Here is a 25,128-nt window from a genome sequence, read left to right as displayed (position 1 = left end):
CCAGATAATGCCAAGATTTCCAAGGGAGGTGAGTTGTCTGTTCATTCCTTCAGTAAATATTTATAGAGCAACTTGTTGCTGAGATAAAGGCCCCTCCCTCCAGGGCTCTTGTTCCAGTAAATGAGAAAGACTTGTGAGCAATCATTGCAATACACTGACAAGAGCCACAGCCAGTTGTGAATTACAGAGATACTGGGAGGCTTAAATCCTGGGAAATCAGGTTAGTGACTTAAGGAAGAGTAGGAATTCAGACATTGCCAGGAGGGGTAAAGGACATTCCAGAGAGAAGGAATGAGGTATAAAGGCCAAGGGTAGAGTGGAGGGTGGGAATGGGAAGAGAATAGCATGGTTTTCTGGGAACTCTAGGAAGTCTAGAGTGTGATGTCCAAGAAGAAAGGGGTGGACAAGAAGCCCAGAAGGTAAGCAGAAGCCAAGTCATGGTAAGAGTGGGGTACCAGCAGGTCTTTTTTTTTTTTTAATTTTTAAATTATATATATATATATATATATATATTTTCTTTTGTTTATTTATTTTTGGCTGTCCTGGGTCTTTACTGCTGTGCTCAGGCTTTCTCTAATTGTGGAGAGCAGGGGCTACTCTCTCATTGTAGCAGCTCTTCTCGCTGTTAAGGCTACTCCAAAGTTAAGGCATGGGGAATGGGAAGGTTAAGGTCAGCAGTTTAATAGGGTTATATTTGGAACTCAGAGCCGTGAGGTTGGAGTCAGAAGGCTTATACTGTGATCTCAGCTCTGTTCCTGATTACTTGTGTGACTTTGGGTGAGTCACACCACTCACTGGACCTCATGATTATAAGGAAATAATACAGTTCTTTTTAGATTAATATTCTGAGATTTCTATGGAAAAGGGCTAGTAATCAGCATGTTCTAGCTACTCCATGTCTATGAAGGAGATTCCTGCTAGGGCTTACAGTGTTCACCTTTATCAGTTCTACCTACTCGGGGCCTGACAATGAAGAGACAACCTGTTGAGACACTTTCTCCATATAACTTGGGTCCCCCACTCTCACTCCACACCTGTCCTTTTCGTTGGACTGAATTAAATCAAACAGATGGGGTGACAAGGAAGAATCCAATTAATGTGTACATGTTGTCCTTATATTGTCCTTTTTATCTCACAGTAGGCTATTATCTTCCTTGGAATGGATTTTGCCTTTCTTTTTTTTACTGTAACAGATTATATGAGGCAAAATTCCCAAGGCAAGAAGATAATTCTTTTCCCAGTACCTGAGCAGGAAGTTACATAAGATGAACTTTGATGGGCACCAGAGACCCTCACCAGTCCCGATGTCTGTCCCATGTAATTTCCATGGCCAACATTTACAAATCCCTGTAAGATCAAAGAAATGCCCTGAATGCCTGATAATTGTATAGAAGATAGCAGGAGACATGGGGGTAGGACATTCCAGTGTTACATCCTGTCATCATAGGGGACAAAAAGGTGGTGTTCTTGCCAATGCACCTAAAAATGAGGCCACTTAGACGATGACGTATAACACATATGTTTTTGTGTGATATTCACAGTTGCAGAACAGCTGGGAAATAGCAAAGAACATAAGTTGCGACTCTGGTCAAGATGTGCCACTACTATGGCCACATCACCTGGGTGTGCCTACCCCAGTCTCAGCTAGGTGGCTATCGTTTGAGGTCTTGGTTGCGGTCAGATGGTGCTGAGGAGTCCTGATGAGGGCTTCCTGCCCATGTGTCCAGTGGCTGATGGATGCTGGCTGTCAACCAGGACCACAGCTGGCTCCCTTGGCCAGAGCACATGGCTCCTCTGTGTGGTCTGGGCGTCCTCACAGCATTGTGTCTGGGTTCCAACAGCAAGTGTCCCAACACACATTAGAAAGAACCAGGGGAAACTGCATTGCCTTTACTAACCTAGCCTCCTAAGTCACATGTTACTGCTTCTGCCCAGTTTGTTTCATTAGAAGCAAGGCCCTAAAGCCAACCCATATCCTGGAAGAGGAGAATTCGATTGCCTCTCCTGATGGAGTGGACAAAAACTTGCAGGCACATTTAAAACTACTACATATGTTTTTAACAGAGTATGTCCTTGAAATATATTGTTATTGCTAAGATAAAAATAATCGCTGATGTTTTGGAAACACTGATCATATGCCTGGAACAATGCTAAGCTCTCTACATGTTGGGAGAGTTAAATGACACACCATGCCCCGTCCTATGGGACAAGTACTATTATTTCCCCATTTCACAGATCTGGACTCTAAAACTGAAAGGTCTGAGGTAATTTGTCTGTTTTACCCAGGTGGAAAGTGGCAGCCCCCAGGGAAGAGCCCTGGCAGACAGGTACAAGCCCTTATCCACTAAGCCAAACTGTCACGTTTCCCCAAGGCTTATATATAAGATGAAGTCCAGGCACGTGAAATAGATTTCTCACAGTTAATGAGTGGCTATATAACTGTATCCAACCTCACAAAAAATGTATTTGTACAGTTCCTAACAAAATGGAGAAAATGTCTCCCAGGTAGCTCTTATGTGAAAGTTTCTGGAGGGAAGAGGTTGGATTTAAGAAGATGCTGTGATAATCCCTTTTTGAAGTAGGAGAGAGCTTGGAGGAGGAGGTGCTGACTGTTGTGGGGGAGGACAGAGAAAGAAGCAGGCCTCCCACGCTCCCGTCCACCCCATTTCCCACAGGCCAATCAGGAGGAGACTTTAGGAGAAGAGACTCATCTAAAAAAGATTGCTTTCCTATAAAGAGATTTACAAGAAAGATGCTATCTGCCATGCAACGTGAACTCCTCCCATGCCTCTGAAAATCTTCAGTGAAATTGCAAAAAATCATGATGGGTTTTGGTGTAGTTGGATTTATTGTTAGAGCTAGTTTAGGGACTAAGTTTTGTATCATGAATGCCTCAGAATCAGCTAGTGCTAAAAGAGGGGGGCATTCACTTCTGGGTTCTTAAATCATACCCTCTAACAGGTAGTTCATGTACCTGACAGAGTGATGGAATTCATTAACTAGTTGCATTCCCACTAGGGCTTTCTTTATCCTTGCCAGGAATTGACATCAGGCCCAGTCTGTTCAAGGAACAATGAATCTCTTCCACTGAACAAATGCTTACTGAGCACCTATAACACCAATCACACCCAGATACTAACAAATCTCAGTGAGACTAAATAGTGGACGAGAGGTTGTTCAACTTGTTTTGCCCACTTTAGATCCGAGAAATCTACCAGGAAGCTAGGTCCCTCTCAATCCAGATACATAACAATTCTTCAGTGAGTTTATGAAACCAATTCCAAGTACTCATGATTAACCCAAAGCTCTGTGGTGGGAACCAGAGAAATTAGAAAGTTGCTATTCCTTTGGTCACAGTCCCACAAAAGAGATGAGATTTGGAGACTGGAGCTGGGCGGAGCTGGACAGAGTTGAAACTGACTTGCAGGAGTCATGAAATGTGAGCAAGAAATAAACATTTGCTGTTGTAAACCACTAGGATTTGTGGGTTGTTATGAAGCACTCATAATGTAAATCACACATTTACTGTGTGGAAGGTTTGTGGAATATGGAGTTGTCCAAGACATAGTCTCTGACCTCTGGAAGCTTATAATCTAAGAAGGTTAGATACCCAAGTATCTGTAAAAGTAGCAGAAGTGGCCAAGCTGATGAGTGAGGCAAGAGGACCATAAGGCTGATTAGCAGCGTGGAAAATAAGAGGGGAGATTTCATAGAGGGTGAATGATCTGAGGCTCAATGATGCAGGGAGTTCAAAGAGAAAAAGGACCAAGGAGAGATCTGTGGATTTTGTTTCTAGGAGACAAATAGGGACTTTGAGGAAGTACTTCCAGATGAGGGAGTAGAGGGGGCAATCAAGGGCTAAAGGAGATGAAGAGGAAGCAAAGCCATCAAGGAAGATTTCTCTTTCAACATGTGTGGTGAGAGAAATCATAGTGATGGGGGAGATCAGGAGTGTGCCGTTTTGCAGGATGAGGCAGCAAGCAAGTGCACTTGGGGGTTTCTGCCCTCCCTATACTCCCTCCTTATAGAGTCTACTCCACCCACTGCGCTTGCTGAGAGGAGAGGGGATCTGCGATCTCCAGCCTCAGGTGATTGGACCAAGGAGGGCACCTGACTTGAGAAGGGCCAACCCAAGTTGCTAATAACGTAATGCTTGAATGATTGGGCTGAAAAAGGTGACAGGGGACAATCACATTCCTTCTCACAGGGCCCCCGAGCCAAGAGATTCCGACGAGAGATGTTCTTTGGGAATGGATCCTTGATCTGAAAATAGGCACAGGAGAATGGAGCAACCTCTGTCCAGTCATGTGCATAGCTAACTCCTGAGGACCCACAGGAAGTGGCTGAGAAAGAGGAACAGAGAACAACAGATACCACAAGAAAAGTGGAGAGGCCATGAGTAAGAGATGGCAATAATGAATCTATGGTGCCTCATGATGTAGGTCTTTGCATGAATATCACCTCATTTATTTCTCATAACAACCCTATGAGACAGGTGCTATGATCGTCCTCATTTTAGAAACCAAGACACAAAGGAGTTGTGCCTGAGAAGACTCAAAGTAGAGCCGTGATAAAAACTATAGACTGTCCTCTTGTTTAGCTGTTTTGATTACTGCCTCTCCCAAGGGAGATGAGGGGCACTCCCTGAAGCTCCTGGGAGTCAACCCTTCCTAAGCTCAGATGCTTGAGCTTTATTGGATTTTCTGAGATCGTCTGAGCCTATCTGACCATCTGGAACAGCTTCTAGTTCCTGTCATCCAGAAGAACTCAACCAAATCAGATGGGGAGATTTAGGAGTTTTCTGAGTAAGGTACACTGGAAATGTTAGAGAGAAAAGGGGATTGTTGATGGAGCAGACCTACAAGGAAGCACAAAGGGATGGAACTAAGGGTGAGGGAGAGATTTTTCTTGTCCCACAGACAGAACCATATGGCTTAGTTTTACAATCAGGCTCCCACAGTGCCAGGTGACAAGTTAACCAACTAACCAACCCTCCAGGAGTTACACATAGCCCAGTGGCTGTGCTTTTCCGGCTGGCTTAGCCACTAATGAACGGAGGAGGTGAGGCTGGGCCTGCATGCCTCCTTCTGAGCCCAAGTTTCTCTGTCAATAAAATGGGGATGATGATTAATCAATGGAGAGAGTCTGACTTTCCAGGACTCTGGGGAAACTGCAGAGGTACAGAGCACCATGATGGGGCTGTCCACTGTGGCAGCCAGACCCGGGGTCTCAAGTCAGATTTTCCAGAGTCGGTCTCTGAGGGGGAGGGCTGAGAGCAGGCACTGTGTAGGGGAATGCTCTCAGGAGAAACACCTGTGAGGGCTGAGGGCGGCCAGAAGGAGCAGAGGTAGAAGCTACAGCAAAGACAGCAGTCTATTCTGGGGGAACTGGACCTGGGATGGCCCGCAGAGTCATCCCTAACTGAGGATGGAGCTAAGCCTTTCAACCCCACCCCCTCTGAGAAGTCAAGGTGCCTGGGATGTCCTGGGAGAGAGACAGCTGTGAGAGCTTCAGCAAGGAACGTTCCATGCAGATTAGGGTGCAGGGCTGGGCAGAGTGCCTCAGTCTTGAAAGAGGGGATCTGAGTAGTACTTGCAACACATAAAAACTGAACCCCCACTTTTCAGGGGCCAAATCAGGCAGGGAACCTGGGCTTTGGGAAAGTGGGAACTGAAAGGGGTCAGGAGGAGACTGCAGAAGGTTCGGTACTGATAAGCTCTCTCCTTGTCCCCACCTGAAATTGTTGGGAAAGTACGTGATCTGTGAAAATGCTGTATGTGTCTGCATGTGTGTGTGTGGAGACAGTAAAGGGAGGGATTTCTGTATCTCGTCTGGGGACAAGAAATCCAAGGAACTTAAAAAGTCAGAGAGAAACTGGAGATAAGGAGGCAGGGAAACTGTAGGGAGAACACTGGATCACAGTCTGGGCCAAGCTGAACCTAAATCTCCAGCGGGCAGGGGAGTCTCAGGTGTGTTCTGTTAAAGACACGCTCTTTTCCCACCATGCAGCTGGGCTTGGAGGATTTCAGCACTTCCAGAGTGAAATAGAAACTCCTCTCTGCAGCATGTGTGTCCCCAGCCCACATCTGGGCTTCGTCACTGAGAACTGCCCCAGCCCTGATCCGGGAGACACACGATGAAATGAGAGGATAAGCCTATGCCTGAGGCATCTTCACTTCAGGGGAGTACACACAGACAGAGGCCACCTGAGGACCTGGCAAGAGGCGCTTGCAAGCCAAGAAGAGGTGCCTCGGGAGAAAGCGAACCACCAGCACCTTGATGGTGGACTTTCAGCCTCCAGAATGGTGAGAAATGCGTTTCTGTTGCCTGAACCAATGAGCCTATGGTGTCATGGCCGCCCCGGCTGACTGAGACAGGGAGACAGGAAGCCACGGGCTGAGAATGTTGGTGCTGGAGGCAAAACCTACCCACGTGTGTTCCCTGTTTCTCTCTCTCCTCTCTCCTGCCTCATACAGTCAGACCCTGGAGGGCATGGGCAGTGGCCAGAGGACACCTGGCAGAGATGGGTTTCCAAGGGTGCATGTAACTGTAGACACACAAATGGGTAACACTGGAAGCCAGGGCCTCCAGGGCTCCTTTGCCGATCGGCTTTCAGGCCGGAGGTCACCAGCTGCAGGCACTTGAGGAAGTGAAGGGAAGGGAAGCAGCTACATACACACACACACCCCTCTTCACTTCCCGCCACTTGTGTGCTTGCTTCTTGGCCATTGCTAAGGTCACTGACCTGAATTCAGTTCTCAAGGGACGTGTGTTTCAATGTAATTCTTTTGATCCCAGATTGGAACTTGGCTAAAAAGTATGACCCAATTTAAGAAAGTATTCAACGCCCATATCTAAACTGAAAACTGAGAACAAGAAAGGTAAGAGAGGGGCCTTATCTGAAAAATGAGGCAGTTGTGGTTTAAAAAAAAAAAATTAAACCACAACAAGGCTTTCTTCAAAGAAAATCTTACCAGAAAGCAGAAAGAAGGGAGGTACACATGAGCTGAGCTGCTTGGATCAAAGGGGAGGGGTGAGTTCCAGAATCCTGCCCGGCAAGGCCAGGTTCTGCAGACCAAGCTCTGAAATCATTTTACGATCATCTCTGAAATCCTCCTCTGGCCTCTGGTCTGCAATCTCTGAGGAGTCAGTAGTCCCAGCTCCCCAAACTGAGGGGGAGCCAGTGGAACTGGTACCCAGGGGAGGGTCCTCAGCTACTCCTCAACTCAGCATCCATCCATTCACTCATGACAGGAGGGAGGGAGAAGCCAGGTGGGGAGGTCTAGCTGGAGGAGTGACCCAAGTGATGGAGCCTGTGAGCTGGGATGGAGAAACCCACTCACCTCCCCAGAAAAAACTGCTCTGGGCAATGTACGTTGTGTCCTTCCCTCCTGACTTTTGCTGCAGAAAAACTCTTGCTCCCTTTGTCTAAGGCCAGTCCTTGTCTGCATCAGCCCCTCCTGACTCTCCTGGATACCTCTCCTTCTCTGCCCACCCCCCCTCAGTCAACAGGTCCTCCTCATCAAAGTGAAGTGAAATGAAAGTCGCTCAGTTGTGTCTGACTCTTTGTGACCCCTTGGATTATACAGTTCATGGAATTCTCCAGGCCAAAATACTGGAGTGGGTAGCCTTTCCCTTCTCCAGGGGATCTTCCCGACCCAGGAATTGAACCAGGGTCTCCTGCATTGCGGCAGATTCTTTACCAACTGAGCTATCAGGGTCAAAATAAAACTTTGCATGAAAAGCCCCTTGTCCCCTCTTCCCCCTGTTCACAACGCTGTCAAGAGTGTGTACCATTGCCATTTCCACTCCTTTCCTTGCGTTCACTTTTTAAATATTCTGTATTTACATGCATTAGTTTCTTGGTTTGCAGCGTCAGTTCTGTTATATCCTTTATCCTTGTGGGTGGGTCACCAGCCAAGAGCAGAGGTCTTGAACTTGCTATTCTGTTGCCAGGAGGGGTGAGGAGTGGGGAACAGGGCAGCCTCAGGCTTGCCCCCCTTCCACTTTGAGGCTTGCATGGAGCTCTGCGTTGAAACCGGTGCACCAAGCTCGCCACCAGCCTTCTTGTTGGATCTGTTAGGGCTTATCTCTGTGTCCCTCTGACCCACCAGGACCTCAGCTCTAGAGTGCTCACCAGCTGCCCTTTAGACAGGCTCCTCACCCACTTTCTTCCCTCTCAGTGAAGTGTAGCTCCCCCCACCAGAAGGTCCCCTGTGCCCCCAGATAGAATCTCCATTCATCCTGCCACTGTCTTAGGTCAGACCACAATCGCCCCATCCTGCACGCCTGCAACTGCTTCCTCTCTGGGCCCATTGCTCCAGTTCAGCCCTTCCTAGTTGAGAATGCACATCGCTGTCAGTGCGAATTTACAGTGTTATTTTACAAAGTTGTGCTACTTTCTGCCCTACAGCACAGGGAATCAGTTAAACATACATATATCTCCACTCTTTTTTGGATTCTTTCCCCTTATAGGTCATTAGAGTATTGAGAAGGACCTCTATACAATAGGTCCTTATTAGTTATCTATTTTATATATAGTAATGTGTCTATGTCAATCCCAATCTCCCAATTTTTCCTTCCCCTCTTTTGCCCCCAGTAACCATAAAATTGTTTTCTACATCTGGAACTCTGTTTTGTAAGCAAGTTCATTTGTACCATTTTGTTAGATTCCACATATAGCTAACATCTACCGTACATTTGTCTTTCTGTGTCTTACTTAGTAGATAATCTTCAAGTCCAGCCATGTAGCTGTCAATGGCCTTATTTCCTTCTTTTTATGGCTGAGTTATATTCCATTGTGTATACATATCATATCTCTTTATCCACTCCTCTCTTAATGGACATTTACGTTGCTTCCCTATCCTGTCTATTGTAAATAGTGCTGCAGTGAACATTGGAGTGTATGGACCCTTTTGAATTATGGGTTTCTCCAGATATACGCCCAGGAGCTGGATTACTGGATCATAGAGTAGCTCTATTTTTAATTTTTTACGGACGTCCGTACTCTTCTCCACAGTGGCTGTACCAGTTTACATTCCCACCAACAGTGTAGGAGAGTTCCCTTCTCTCCACACCCTTTCTAGCATTTATTGTTTGTATAGTTTTAATGATAGCCATTCTGATCAATGTGAGGTGATACTTCACTGAGTTTTTATTTGCATTTCTCTAATAATTAGCTATGTTGAGCATCTTTTCACGTGCTTTTTAGCCATCTGTATGTCTACTCTGGAGAAATGCCAATTTAGATCTTCTGCCCATTCTTTGATTGGGTTGTTTGCTAGTTTTTGTTGTTGTCATTGAGCTGCATGAGCTGTTTGTCTATTTTGGAGATTAATTCCTTGTTGGTCGCTTCACTTCCAAATATTTTCTCCCATTCTGTGGGTTGTTTTCTCATTTTGTTTATGGTTTCCTTTGCTGTGCAAAAGCTTTTAAGTTTAAATAGGTCTCATTTGTTCATATGACCCCTAGTAGAGGACTGGTCCTGCTGTAATCTAGGGAAAAGTGTGATAACTGATTCATACTAACGTGTTAATGACTAGTCACATCCCAATATGCCTTCCTCTCAAGTTTTATTTGTAGTTAGTAAAAGAATATCCCTTCACTAAAAGGAATTCTTTTTAAACTTTAAACTCATTATTAAGAATATTTAAAATAGTTATTTTAGAATTAACTTCTTTTAGAATTTTAGAATTCCAAAAGCTTCTTTTAGAATTTTTCAAAAATTTAACCCTGTGATTTTTCTCATTATTATCTGTTCAATGACTATGTCTTCCTGTCAGATCATAAATAATCTTGAGAGAACATGGATCAAGTTTTTCTTGTCCTTCTTTGTATCCCTACGACTTAGCACAGTGTCTGGCTCAGCATAGTGTCTTTATAAATATTTGTTAAATAATGTGTTATGAGTAAATGAACAAGTGAGTGAGTAAGAGGGAAAATCATTCCTAGTGTAATTTTATCTAAATAACACTAGAATATCTAGAATATCTCCCACAGTCAGTCATCAATATGCTCATGAGTAAGTCTGGTCCTGAAGAGAAGTTAAGGGGGCAAGCAGTGTCTATGGCATGGGTAATGCAGTCCCCAGTGCCATCTGAATTGGCCCCTTGGGACTTTCCTACATATTCCAAGTGATGCTGTCCCTGGTCTGAACATCTCTGGGAGAGCTTGCATAGCCATAGGGTGAAGGCGGAATATATTATAGCTTCATAGTCACCTCTTATGTTTGACTCCAAGTGCTATCCCCTAGCTAAATTACCCACTCTATCCACCAGGTTTGCCCAAATGATTTTCTGTAGCTCTTAAAACTAAGTTAACCTCATGAATGATACAGACTTGCTGTCATCAAACTTACCCCAAAGACAGTTGTTGTTGTTTAGTCACTAAGTCATGTCCACCTCTTTTGTGACCACCGTGGACTGAAACCCATCAGGGTCCTCTGTCCATGGGGTTTCCTAGGCAATATACTGGAGTGAGTTGCCATGTCTTTCTCCAAGGGATCTTCCTGACCCAAAGATCAGACCTGGGTCTCCTGCAGTGCAGGAGCATTCTTTATCACTGAATCAGGGAATTCCTCCAAAGTGGTTGAGGCAGTTCTGAAGGGTGCTTCAGGGGGCATCTGAGCAGCAGCTGTGTTATTGGAATGAACGAACAGCCTGAGAGAGGAAAACTCTCCCCTAGGTACACAGTCTCCAAATGTGTGGTTGAGAAAATGTGACCTCCAGGTGACATCATGTAGGTGACTAAACAGATGGAGTCAGTGACTGTGTAACCCAAGAAGTGACTGTGTAATCCAAGCTAGGGGTACTGGAGGTGCTGAGAAAGCCAAGACAGAGAAAGTCTCTTCATCAAAAAGGAAGAAGAATTAGCTTATATGAGAGAATACTTTAAAGAAATGTAGCCAGTTCTGGGTCTTAAACATGCTTAAATCAAAGGGGTGAAACAGGACAATCATTTGAAATGACAAAATGTTTATAAAATATTAAAAAGTGTTATATTTAATTTTTTAAAGTATACAATTCTGCATTTTGTTTTCATCTTTTTTATTGAAGTATAGTTGATTTATAATGTTAGCTTGAGGTGTACAGCACAGTGATCCAATTATACATATACATTTTTTTCAGATTCCTTTCCCTTATAGGTTATTACAAAAACTTGGGTGTAGTTCCCTGTGCTATACCATAGGTCCTTGTTGGTTCTCCCCATCCCCCACACTAGACCACCAGGGAATTCTCTTGGTTTTATTATTTAGGAAGTATAGTCACCAAGGAGCTTCCCAGGTGGCACTAGTGGTGAAGAATCTGCCTGCAATGCAGAAGCCACAGGAGATGTGGGTTTGATCCCTGAATCTGGGAGATCCCCTGGAGGAGGACATGGCAACCCACTGTAGTATTCTTGCCTGGAGAGTCTATGGACAGAGGAGCCTCGCAGACTATAGTCCATAGTGTTGCAAAGAGTCAGACATAACTGAAGTGACTTAGCATGCATGCATGCATGGTCACCATAGGTACACTTGGCCCAGAGAGTGGCTAGAAGACCTTGGAGAGAAAGCAGCAAAAGCTGAAAGCATGGCCCTTGGGTGTTTTGAAAGTCCACTTCTTGGGAGAGACGGGATGCTGGAGCCAGAAAAGGGTGGGAGATTCCAGATATTCACAAACTCAGAAGGCACTTGAAGAAGCCACTGGAGGCTTGACAGACATGATTCTGGGTTCTGATATATTATTATCTATAATGTGATCCACACGCTGGATTTCAGGATCTTGGAGGAGCTTATGTCTTATATATGTTTACATTTTATCAGAAAAACACTGGGCCTTGCGTAAAGCAGATGGTTCATGAGTGTTTGTCAACACCAAGTTGTGAGAGAAAGATGTGGCAGGAGTATCTGGCAGGGAGCCCCAGAGTGAAGGCAGGGAGTCCAATGGTCAGAGTCTGGTTGCCTTCACTGAGATGTCCCAGGTGATGGGCAGAAAGGCTGAGGTCTTATCAAGAACTGTCTGCATGCTCTGGCTGTTCTCCAAATCCTCAGTCCAGGTGTCTTCATCTCTGGGCCTCCATTCTTGAATAAACCTCCAAGTTCTTGTCCTACCCTCAGGTTATCTATTTTACAATAGTAATGCTTACATGTTAACCCCAAACTCCTCATTTATCCCTCCCCACCCCTTCCCCTTTGGTAACCATATGTTTGTTTTCTATGTCTGTTGGTCTATTTCTATTTTGTAAGTAAGTTCATTTGTTTTTAACTTTTTTTTTTTTAGATTTTGCATATATGCAATATCATATGATACTTGTCTTTTTCTGGCTTATTTCACGTAGTGTGATAATCTCTAGATGCATCCATGTAGCTGCAAATGGCATTATTTCCTTCTTTTTAATGGCTGAGTAATAGTCCATTATTTATACACCACATCTTCTTTATCTATCTCTGTCAATGGACCTTAAGGTTGCTTCCATGTCTTGGCCATTGTAAACAGTGCAGCAATGAACTCTGGGATGCATGTGTCTTTTAGAATTATGGTTTTCTCTGGATGTATGCCCAGGAGTGGGGTTGCTGGCTCATAGGGTAGCTCTATTTTTAGTTTTTTAAGGGACCTCCATACTGTTCTCCACAGTGGCTACACCAATTTACCTTCCCACCACCAGTATAGGAGGGTTCCCCTTTCTCCACACCCTCTCCAACATTTATTATAAACCAAACTACTGCTTAAAAAAAGCATAAGAAACTGCCATTAACTAGCTATGTGACCTTGAGAAAATCATTTTAACCTCTCAGTGCTGCAGTTTCTGCATATTTTGATAGGGAGTTGGACTCCAGATTCTCTTAAGTCCCTTCTGGCCTGGGGTTCATTTTCCACAATACGCATGAGGTTCCTGTGAGAGATGTCCCTTGTCCCAGGCACCAGGAGGACATGCGGCCTGCTTGGGGTGAGGAGTCACAAGCCACTCCTCTGGGAAGTCAAGTCCACCTGGGTGCCGCCAGGAGAAGGCAGAGAACCGGGACCTGCAGAGCCCACAGACCTCCTCTCCTCCCCCAAGTCAAAAGGAGCAGATTAGATTTCCCTGTGGACCGCTTTCCTAGGAGGCACGGCTCTCTCCTTGTCTCCTCCTTCCTCACCCTCTCAAAGGGCATGGACTCTCCAAGAATAAGGGCTTGGCTACCTGCTTGAGAAATAGAGAGCAGTACAGCTGGAAGGATCAGGAAAGCCAGGCCTTGCATTCTCCGCAAGTCAGCCAGAAAGCTGCCCAAGGGTGCCCTTTGTACCCCATGTCTTTTCTCACCAGCTATGACTGCAACCAACAGAAAGAGAGAGAAAGGGGGCAGAGTAGGGGAAGAGGGAGGGAAAGAAGGAAAGTCAGCTCACAAGTGCTCTCCGCTGTGAACATGGCATCCCACTGTGGGGGTCTGGGGTCCGGACCTTGGGCTGGGCAGGAACACCTGGTTCTTAGTCTTGGCTAAGTCTCCCAGCATTTCTGAAAGTACCAATCCCTAGTGAAAACTGTGTCTGAAGGCACTTGCAATGTGGTTGTTTATTGACATGTACTACTTTCTAAACTATAACATTAATAATATGGGTAGAACATACACTAAAATGACACAATTAAAAACACCTATGAGTAGGAGTTCAAATATTTTCTATGCATCCTGGCCTAAACCTTGGCTGATCACTTGAGGGTACACAGACACCCTGGACATACACAGTGATGTGCCAAAGGCACTGGAAGCCACCATAGACGTGGCACATACTCAGCATCTGTACCACTCAGATGCGAGTAGCTCAAAATATAGGCGAGAACCCAGCTGTGTTACAGAGTAGAATGTACAATCCATGTGAAATTTTATTATCAGAGGAGGCTTGGCAGAAAGTTATGCTTCTGTGGGAGACCCTGGGATCTGGATCAGATCACCAAGGTTATGGTGTTTTGGGAAATTGTGGGTACTTGGTGAAAACATTTCCAAAGCAATGTTCTAAATGGAGGCAATTAGGCCCAAGGATGAGATGATACTGGGGATTAAGGTGTCAACATATAAATTGGGGAGAGAAAACAATTCAACCCATGATGTAACTATTTACTTAACTTGGTTCAGATGAAGCAATAAGAGGAAAGAGAACCCACCAGCTCATTGTGTGAAATGTCATAAAGGCTTCCCTGGGACCTGAGATGAATGACAAAAAGACTGGCTCAACTTGGCCCCCTTTGGGCAAGACACAGGGGCAGCCAGCTTCTACCTAGGGCCTTCTCTATGGCAGAATGCTGTTACAGACTGAATGTTTGTGTCCCTTTAGATTCACATATTGAAATCCTAACCCACAATGTGATGATATTAAGAGGTGATTGTGATGATATTAAGATGGTATTGGAAGGTGACTAGGTCATGAGGGTAGATCCCTTGTGATGAGATTAGTGTCCTTAAAAGAAGAGAGAACTTTCTCTGCTCTCCAGCAGTGGGCACGTGAGTACAGGATTATTTGCAAACCAGGGAAAGAAACAGAAACAGAAATTGCCAGCACATTGATCTCAGACTTCCTAGCTTCCAGAACTGTGAGAAATCTTTATTATTTAAGCCACCCAGTCTGTGGTCATTTGTTACAGCAGACCCAGCTAAGGCAGATGGTGAGGATTCTAGGGGCGTGATGACCCGTCCACACACGTGCAAAGGTAGAACCTCCTGGATCACCCAGTCCTGGGCCACTGCCCAGAGAGTAGAGCCATCTGCTGGCAGCAGCTGTGTGAGGCTACAGGGCTGATCTTCCAGGAGGCAGACACGAGTGGTTCCCCTTCTTCCCCAAGAATGCACCCTCAAATGCTCGCTGCCCCACACTGTCCCCTCCCTTAAGATGTGGTGCTGCTGGGACTCTGCATGGTCCCGTTTTGAGGTCTCAGTCCCTCTGGTGGCCTGAGTCTCCAAGGGTTGAGGGTCGCTGGCAGGAAGCTCTTGCTGAGCCTGCCGTGGAGGTTTCCCGGGTGCTGACACCGGGCGGCATTTGTAATGCTGGTAGCAGCTCCACACACTCTAATCTGGTTTATGCAGACCCTGTCATTTCACAGCCCACAAGGAAGGCTAGGAGGAGGGATTTGCTTTGATCTATTATCAAAGAAGATTTTGCATCTACGTGGGAATGGCTAATGCTAAAAATATTGCTGTTTGGGAGAAACAGGAGCCCCTCTATGCCCTAAATTCATATATTTCAAATGGTAGTGTGGCACCTTGGAACACTCAGCATTAAACAAATGTGAAACTGTTTCATTCTGCACATGAAGAGACCAAATGAAGGGAGACTTGTGCAAATTCCCTCCCTTGCCTTGTGCAGAGTCCCTAGCAGTCTGGCCAGAGCTGCCAGAAAGCGGGGGACTGCTGTCCCTGTCAAGGCTCTGAACACAAGGGCCAGGGCTCAGAAACTGGTTCAGAAAGACGTTTCTTGCACATTCTGCTCCAGCACACAGGGATGGGATTGGAGCCAGGAGTCGGGGTCTGAATTAAAGCACTGCCTCCCACCAGCTGTCTGGGATTAGCTTGGGTGAGTTGGTAACCTCAGAGTATGGGCTTCCTCATTTGTAAGATGGGAATCATGGTATTTGACCTTCCCTCTCGTGGGGCTTTTATGAGAATCAAATGGAACAGTGCAGGTGAACTTGCCTGTAAACCATAAAGCATCATATACCTTACAAGGGACACATTTGGGGTTTTGTCACGCAGCATCTTTTTTTTTTTTTTAATATTTACTTATTTGGCTGCACCAGGTCTTAGTTGTGGCATGTGGGATCCAGTTCCCTGACCAGGGATCAAACCCGGGCCCGCTGCATGGGAAGCACAGAGCGTGGAATTTTAGCCAGTGGACCACCAGGGAAGTCCCATTCAGCATCTTTTAACTCTCCTTGTAGTATTAGTATAATGGTTATTCTATAACCTAATTTCCTCTTAACACCCAACCTCATCCCACTCTTAGTCCCCAGGCTTCAGATGGACTTGACCCTTCCCCTAGTCTCAGAAACTGGGGGTGCAACTCAAGGCCTGGCTGAGGAAAGCCTTGCACCCTCCTCCTGTTGAGCACTGGCCTCTGGCCCTCAGAGTCCTTTCCAAGGCCCCCCAGTGTGTTTCCCTGTGTTGCAAAGGCTATACAGCTAAAAACTACCTTTTCAAAATTCTTCTATAGGCAGTGACCTGAATGCAAAGTATAATCCAAAATTTTCACTGAAACTAGATTTGCAAGGCAGAAGTACAGAAGAGATGGTGATTTCCAAGTTTTTTGCAGGCATACATGCTCACAGAGACAGTTTCTCCTGCAGCAGTGGTCCAACATCTGAGCAGTCGTGTCTTGGGTTTGAGAAGCAGGTTGTTGGCAATGGCGGTGGTGCCATCAGCCTCCTGGCCTTCCAATCCCTGATTCACAAGTATGACAGGTGGTCTCGAACACAACTGTTCACACAGTGGCTTTCTTATCCCCCCATCTTGCTCCAGAAGGTCAGTTCTGCTGTATCCTGGGAGTCACTTCTACAGATTGAACCCAGAACATTCCTTCAGATGATCCAACAATCTTGTAAGAGCCTGTTACTAACGTTAAGTCCCCCCCCCCAAAAATAAATAAATAAAAAAGTTAAGTCCCTCTCTGCTCTAAGTTTCTAGAGTGACTTCTGTGTTCTATCAAGGCATACCTATACCTGGTATAGAGGAGATGGGCACCTGGGAGCCCATTTAGACCAAGGAGAGGATCAGATCACAGAATTTCATTCAAATATCTGAGAAACACAGGCTAACTTTCTGACGGACTTAGAGGTTTCAAGGTAAGAGCATCTGGCTGCAATCTGGCCTCCACAAGAGGTCTGAGAAGAGAGACAACACAAGAGGATCAAGCCAAGAGATGAGAGAATCCTCATCTTGACACCATTTGAGTAGCCAGATCAAGCAATGTCTTGTGCCAAACCTATCCTTGGACTTTCGAGTTACATGAGCCAATAAATTTCTCCTTCTATGTAAGACAGTTGGATTTGGACTAGTCCATCGTTTGTCCAAAATATAACTCAGCAGGCATAATGATGATCACTGGAGAGAAACCACAGAACAGCAGGGGTCAGAAGGCTACAAACCACATGTTCTCAACGAGGAGTCAGCATCAGAATCAGAGCATTTTACAAGAGACAAATGGGCCTGGGCCTTCAGATCACATGGGGGGACTTCTTTTAGAGGAGGTGGTTCTCATGTGCACCATGGCAGAACGTGGCTGCCATGGATCTTCCCCCACAAGGAAGGGAAAACATAGCAGGGGACGTTCCCTCAACACACTTGAATGTTTGAATCCCAGTTTCAGGTATAAACATTAGTTTTTACTTAATTTTTATTTTCTTCTTTTAGGGTTAAAAAAAAAAAAAAACCTTAGCATTGAATCAGTCAGTTCTGTAACCACCAGATGAGAATCCTATCAAGTGAAATATTTCAGCCGCGCTTGTGAGAGCTGAAGCAATTGGGCCATTTTTAAAAATTGGAATAAATAAGTGAATATATAATCAATCCCTTGAATGCTGGCTCTCCGTTCTGTGTGCTCCCAGAGCTGTGCTTTTTCATCTTGATTCTACGCCCCTGAAAAGAAAAGCAGTGCAGGGAGAAATGTTGACAGACTGTTCTCCGTGACGTCAGCCAACAGAAAAAGCTAAACGATTGATGCTCATTCCAGAAACTGTTTCTACTGTGGGTTTTTGGTGGGTGCAGATTTAAATAACCCTTCCTTTTGTGGAGTAAGCATTAACTGTTTGATACCAAAAGCCACCCAAGGAGAGAAGGCAAACGTTTTGATGCCTGCAATGTGGATAAGACAAAACAGAGATGGAAATAAAGCTATGGAGTGAACAGCTTCACAGCTAAATACTGATCAAGGATTTCTGAAGTGCCTGGTCAGGGCTCGAGTAGCCAAAGACAGACCAGACAGGCCCCACTGGGTCAAGAAATTTGCCATCTCCAGAGAAATGAGCTTGGTGAAAAAGCATAATTATTTGATAGAGAATTTTATCTTTGGAATCAAACAAAAATTACTCAAAGGCAAAGCTGGGTAATCAAACCAGCTGACTCTAAAGCATGACTCATGGGATGGTTCTGAAGTCAGTTCCCAAAGATAATTTCTGCAAATATCGTGAGTGTCTTGGAACGTGTGTGCAATCTTTGTGGTCCCACTTTATTTTTTTATGGAGGTATAGTTGATGTACAGCATAATAAAAGTTTCAGGTAACAGTTCTTCACAATTTTTAAAGGTTATAATCTATTTATAGTTATTATAAAATATTGGTTTTAGTCCTTGTGCTTTACAGTATATCCCTGTAGCTTATTTATTTTATACATGGTAGTTGTACCTCTTAAGCCCCTCTGTTATCATCCCTCTTCCCACTCCCTCTCCCCACTGGTAATCACTGCCTTGTTCTCTAGTTCTGTGAGTCTGTTTCTTTTTTGTTATATTCCACATATAAGTCATATCATATGGTATTTGTCTTTGAGTTATTTTATTAAGCATAATACCCTCCAAATCGATCCATGTTGTTGTCTGAGCTGCCACTTGAAAGAGGCAAATTCATTTCATGTAGAAATTCCATTTTGTTTTTTTTGTTTTTAGGAACTTATATAGGCTTAAAAAGATCACGTATTTAAATACTTGGCTGATGGAAATTTTCTCTAAACTGAATTTCCCCATACCTTTCCTGGATGTGGGGGCTTATTAGGCCGCTTAAACATTAACACTAAATTATGCTGGCCCATTGCCTCTTCCCAGGCGTCCCCTTTAAGGCTCCCTCTGGGTATTTCTGGAGTCTTGTCAGTGTGAAAGAAGAAAGAACAGTCTCATCCCTCAGGACCTTCTGCCTGGCCTCTCATTGCTGACTGCGGCCCATGAAGATTCTTATGACCCTTTTGGCCCAATCTTTCAGGGCACCACCTTCCCTTTGAGCCCCTATATACCCTGCAGACATGGGCCACCCCATGTTGTGTTTCCTTCTCTGGACCCGGTTCTCCAAAGTCCCTGCTGCAAGCAGCTCACTGACCCTCTGCAGCTTCTTTCTAATCCCATCCCCTCATCTACAGGGCAGAGGGACAGATGCCACGACATCCAACTCCATCCTACCTCCCCACCAGTCTCTGAATCAAGGTCCATCACCTCTGCTTTTTATGCCAGCGGATCCCTGAGCTGCCTGCTAGCTCGTGACTCCACCTGACGATGACTCCCCATCGGGTTCAACAGCAGCTGAAATAAAGATCAGGCAAAGGCCTTGAGAAGTCAAATTCCGTCTGTCACCTCTCTCGATTCTGACAGCTGATTTCAGGCCAAAGCTTACATTTATTTAACAGAATGGGGTATGGGCAGGCGGCCACTGCTTTCCATGAAAAGGGTCAGAACCATGTCTGCAAGTCACCATTTGATCAAGACACACCTCACAGAGTCCAGGGGCCAGGGATGGTCAACTACCTGGCAAGACCAGTGGGCATGACGGTGCCACAGATACTATATAATAAATTATTATACCAGGTTTCTTTTAGGGACTTCTGTTGGGGGGAGGTGCTCACAGTCTGCTCTAGAAAGGCTGTACTGTTTCGATTCTTTTACAGGAAAAAAAAAAAGGCTCTACCTCATATGGTTATGGGGAGAATTAAATGGAGTTTCAGATATGGGGGTTAAGTCCTTGCATCTTCTCCTCCCCACCCAGCGTCCTTCTCCCAGCAACTTCATAGAGCTGTACAGTTTATTTGAACATTTGAAGAAAATGATGTATTTATATTAAAATAAGCATGAATATATTATGGAATCAGATACAAAAATTCACATGAATTTTTAAGATAGAATGAGGGACTTAAAAGAAATTTTATCTCTGCTGCTCTGGGGCATGCGTTACTCTTGTTAGTGATCCTTTTGCAGAAAAGTTGTGAAAGTTCTGGCTTGGGCCCCAGGGAGGCACCCGCAACTCTCTTACTGACAACCCACAGGGTTGGCCTGTGTGTTAGAGGAACCTCTCTGAAGGCGGTGCGGTGAGGCGGAGGAAAGGGAAGCTGGGTTTTGAGCTCAGCCCCGTGTAGGAGTTGTACACGGTGCCTCTTGGATCCAGAGCCTCCTGTGCCAGGAATCCACAGTGTTTCTCTGCAGGTCTCCCACGAGCCCACATCACCCAAGGACAGTGAGTCTCAGGGAGGGGAAGACCTCTCAGCTGTATGCTGCTGCATCTCCCTACTCCTGCACCTTCTGATGAAGGGTCCCCATCCTTGTCACCTTCCGGCCTTCCTCGGTTCCAATATGAGGATCCCTGAGGCTGGCTGTCCTGGAGGAGGCCACGCTGCCTCAGCTGCCAGGCTGTGTCCAGGAACCGGCCCTGGGGCTCTCTTGGCCCTCCCCTCTCTTCACCCACCCTCCACCCCATCAGTGATCCATCCCAGACAGGACAGTGTCAGCCACTCCACATCTAACTCCAGGAGAAGGCGACTTCATGGTGTTTCCAGAGGGGACACAGGACATTGAGTTTCTAGTGGTCTTGGATTCTGAAACATGAAGATGAGGCTCCTGGGACCCCCAGAGCATTGTGTGGTAGGGGAAGTGTGTGACCCCAGGTCACCCTCCCTTTCAGGAAGCTGAGCCCCTCCGGATGCCTCAGAGAGAGAAACCAGCGCTTCCCCACATGGTTCTTCAGTGGCCGCCACCCTGGACATCGGAGGTGTAGCTTCTCCTGCCAAATGCATGCCCACAGCCCCGGAGAGAGCACGGACGTGAGGACTTGAAAGGCTTCCACTTAGAGAAAGCAGGAGGAGGACAAGGACCCTCTGCCTGTGCGTGCTACGGGTGAACAGGAAATGGCTCCAGCCTTTCCTCCTCATTGCCTTTGCTTTCTGTTTCAAGTCTGCTGCCTGCACCTTTGAGTCACGCCAAACACGTTAGAATAAACAGTAAGAAACAAGTCAGCTTATGAGGGGAATGTCCTGAATTCTAATAAGTCATTTTCTCTCCTAAAGGCAACAGCATTGCTTCCAGGTTCTGAATTGGACTCTGACTCTTCGTTCTCTGTGCGTTTCCGTCCAGGAACGTGGTAGACATGAAGCTCTGGGGATGCTTAAGAGAACAAGTAGGGTCACCAGGGTCATTGCAGCCACACTTTCAGAGGCCTTAGCCATGGCTACACCTGACAGGCAGCCAACCAATATTCATTGACTAAGTGTTGACTGTAGGCCAGACTCGGTGATTGCTGCTTGAGATGGAGTGTGGAGCAACATGGGCAAAATCTCTACCCTCCTTAAGCTTAAATCTAAAAGGCAAGAAAGATAGGAAGCAAACGTGCTTATTATGAAGGAGAAGGACGTGATATCGCAGGCACAGGTAGAGGGGACAGAGCTCGGCTGGGGGTGAGGGAGAGTAAGAAACCTTCTCCCCAAGAAAACGGCAGTTAAGCTCTCAAGGAGTCGGCTTTGAACAAGTGAAGGGAGGGGCGGAGAGCAGACGGCTCCAAACTGAGGAATCAGCTTACATGGAAAGCCCTGAGGTGAGAAAGTGGGCATGTTTAAGGAATTCAAGCTGTCCAGAATTCTAGAGCAGAGGGAACAAGGGAGGTGTGCAGGGAGGTAGGCAAAGGCAGTGAAAACGTAGTTGGCACTGGGAAGCAATCCACAGGTTCTGAGTAAGGAAAAGGCACTGGCAAATTTCCATTTTGTTGCTTGAGATCTGAGTTCCCTGACCAGTGATTGAACCTGCACCCTCAGCAGTGAAAGCACTAACCACTGGACCACCAAGGAATTCCCAGATTTGCATTTTTAAAGGATCTCTCCAGCTGTTTGGGAAGAATGGAGTTGGAAACTGCGGAAATTGATTCAAAGAGACTATTGAGCTATTGAAATCATCTGGATGATAGAGGGTGAAGATTTGCTAAGGGCCAGTGGCAGAGAAGCTAGAATGGGGAGAATGACTCAACAAAAGACTGAGGAGTGACTGGGTGAAAAGTTGGGTCTTGGCTGCCCAAGGGAGGCATGGGCAAAAGGAGAATCCAGGATGACCCGTACTCTGCCGCTTTCCACAGTTAAGTATTCATTGCTTCCTGAAATGTTCCACACCAGCTCCCATAAAAGCAGAGATGCTCCATTCAAGGGTGCCATCTTGAATTTTAAGTCCACTTAAGAAGGATGAGAAGTGTGGGACATATGGATGGGGGAGAAGACCAGAAATTTCATTTCTAATGTGTGGAGAAAGCCAGAGCCTTCCGAAGGCTGCAGACCCTCCCTGTTTCTTAGAATGGCCTTTCTGAGCATCCCTTTATTATAAAAATTGTTGTTGTTTAGTCACTAAGTTATGTCCAACTCCTTGCGACCCCATGGACTGTAGCCTGCCAGGCTCCTCTGTCCATGGAATTCTCCAGGCAAGAACACTGGAGTGGGTTGCCATTTCCTTCTGCAGATGATCTTCCTGACCCAGGGATCAAACCAGGGTCTCCTGCGTTGCAGGCAGATGCTTTACCTTACTAGCCACCAGGGAAGCCAATTATAAAAATGGATCAGCATAATTTCTGCAATGAATGTTCTGCCAAGGAATAGAGGCCATTGTATTCCAAAGACAATTCACAGCAACAAGGGCTGGGCACAACATTCCTGCTGATGGCAAGAATCTTGTGTCTGGAGCTTCCGGTTAGTGGCATTCAAAGCAGGATGGTCTGACATTAGGAAGAATTGTCTCTCTAGGCTCAAAATAGTGCAGGTTGTTCCAATGCCACTTCCTTCTGCTACACCTCTCCACCCGCTGCCCTTTTCTTTTATCTTACACTGTCTGCTTCCCGCATTGCAAACAGTGGTGGTCACTGGGGGATGGGGCTCCCTCCCTCTAGTGGAGACCTCATTTCATGATAGTCAGGGGAGTGTTCACTGAGCATTGTATCTGTTAGGTTACTCTTGGTTATATACATACTTGGCTGAAAAAGGTCAAATTTGCTCAAACAACAAGGAAAGCTGTTATATCACATGATTGGGAGTCCAAACAGAGATGGACTTCAAGTTTGTTTGATCCAGAAGCTCAGCACTTGTATCACGGACTCAGGTCCATGTCTCTGCTCTGCTGTTGAATGTGTTGGTTTCATCCTGGGCTGACTTTCCTCTAGGATGCAGCATGGCTGCTAACGGCATTTAGGCTGCCTGTTAGCTTCTGGCAGGAGAGAAGTTTTGCTTCCAGCAGCTCCCCAGGAGAGGAGGGAGGAGCCTTCTCAGAAACCCCAGCAAACCTCTCCAGAGGTTTGAGACAAATAGGGCTGGAGGTAGGAATGCAGTCACTTTGCCTTGTTCATAGGTGCCGTGTGTGTCAAAGGGGACACCTGGATAGAATGGATTGTTCTTTTATAATTATATAATTTTATTTATTTAGGCTGCACTGGGTCTTCAATGCTGCACACGGGCTTTCTCTAGTTGCGGCGAGCAAGGGCTACTCTTCATTGTGATGCGTGGGTTTCTCATTGCAGTGACTTCTCTTGTTGTGGAGCACGGGCTCTAGTGTGCAGGCTTCAGTAATTGTGGCACACGGGCTCTGAAGTGTGCAGGCTTCAGTAATTGTGGCACACGGGCTTAGTTGTTCCATGGCGTGTGGGATCTTCCTGAGCCAGGGATTGAACCCGTGTCACCTGCATTGAAGGGCAGATTCTTAACCACTGGGAAGTCCTGAATTGGACATTGGGTAAGCAACTACCAGGGTCCACCACAAGCTCTGACTGGGATAAGCAGTACAGGGGCTGCAGGAAAAGAGAGTTGTGAGTTTTAAAAAATCATTCATTATGGAAATTTTCAAACATATAAAAAGTAGACAACAGTGTAGCAAATTTCCATGTGTGCATTGCCAAGCCTAAGCAATGATCAACTCAAGGTCCTTTCATCTATTTGCTTTCCTGCTCCAAATCATTATGAAGCAAATCCTGAACATCATATTACTTCATCCAAAATTGTTTTAGTTTGCATCTTTAAAAGGCAAAGGTACTTTTTAAAACCAAACCACATCATCATGATCTCAGTTAAAATAAATAATAGTAATTCCTTAGAATCATCAAATTATCAAGTGTTCAAATTTCCAATTGTCTCATATATGACCAACATTTTTTTTTTCCATTTGTTCAAAGGTAAGTTCTTAGAGATCAGCATTGTCCCACCTTTTATCTAAGAAGATCAAGACACTGAGATATGAAGAAATTTGACTTATCCCAGAGCCCTAAGACTTTATTTATTGATTGATAATTCTATCCTACCTCTTTTTATGATATGTTTGAAGCAGGTGATTACATAGTAGAACACCCACAATTCATTCATCCACTTAGCAAATAATTGTTGACATCAGCTATGTGCAAGGTACTTAATGAAGCCACTGCAGTCAATAACACTTGAGTCTATAATCAGAGAAATTGAGCATTGATTCTAGGGCCTATGACATTAGACAGGTCTCCCCCTCCACCTGCCATGGTGCCTAAAGACCCCAGGAGAGGCAGCTTTTGGATTAGAATTGTCTTGGGGACCCTTATGAATATGGGTTGTTTAGTTCTAAGTCATGTCTAACTCTTTTGCAATCCCATGGACTATAGCCCTTTAGGCTTCTCTGTTCATGGGATTTCCCAGGCAAGAATACTGGAGTGGGTTGCCATTTCCTTCTCCAGGGGAACTTCCTGACCCAGGGATCAAACCCATGTCTCCTGCATTGGCAGGTGGATTCTTTACCACAGAGCCACTGGGAAGCCCCTCTTATGAATATATATACATATTATTCTAGAAGACAGTTGTTCTTTTGGGCTGCCCACATTGAACACGTCTTATTTAGGAGGAATTCTAAAATGAGAGCAATCCTAAAATAGTGAAACAGGCTCCGTGTTCAACTATAGAAACAAAATTTATGGATAATCTTTTTTCCCAGCTCCTGACAGCTGGAGAGAGACCCGGAACCTGGTGCTCCAACCAAATACTGTAGCTGGGACCATCCATCTTGGAGAAGTGGTCCAGGTCAACTGGAGAGTATCCACAGGTGCCATGGCCACGTCGAGTCCAAGGAAACAGTGCCAAGCATCCAGTCACAGGGACAGCAACCAAGAAGATGGTTCCTGAGGTTCACCTTTGCCTGGCCTCATTTCCCACTGCACCCTGGTTTGTGCCTTCTGCTCACA

General features: G+C 45.6%; 1 long non-coding RNA gene across 1 annotated transcript; it reads left to right on the top strand.

Moving 5' to 3' along the window:
* The first annotated feature begins 337 nt into the window (after positions 1-337).
* LOC133050861 (uncharacterized) lies at positions 338-25,128 on the top strand. Its single transcript, XR_009691716.1, has 3 exons — positions 338-419; positions 6,010-6,305; positions 24,882-25,128. It is a non-coding gene; the product is annotated as an uncharacterized LOC133050861 (long non-coding RNA).

The sequence above is a fragment of the Dama dama genome, chromosome 33 (assembly GCF_033118175.1).
Source record: "Dama dama isolate Ldn47 chromosome 33, ASM3311817v1, whole genome shotgun sequence".
NCBI classification, from domain to species: Eukaryota; Metazoa; Chordata; class Mammalia; order Artiodactyla; family Cervidae; genus Dama; species Dama dama.
The sequence above is the reverse complement of the archived record's forward strand: the minus strand, read 5'-3'. Positions and strand labels throughout refer to the sequence as shown.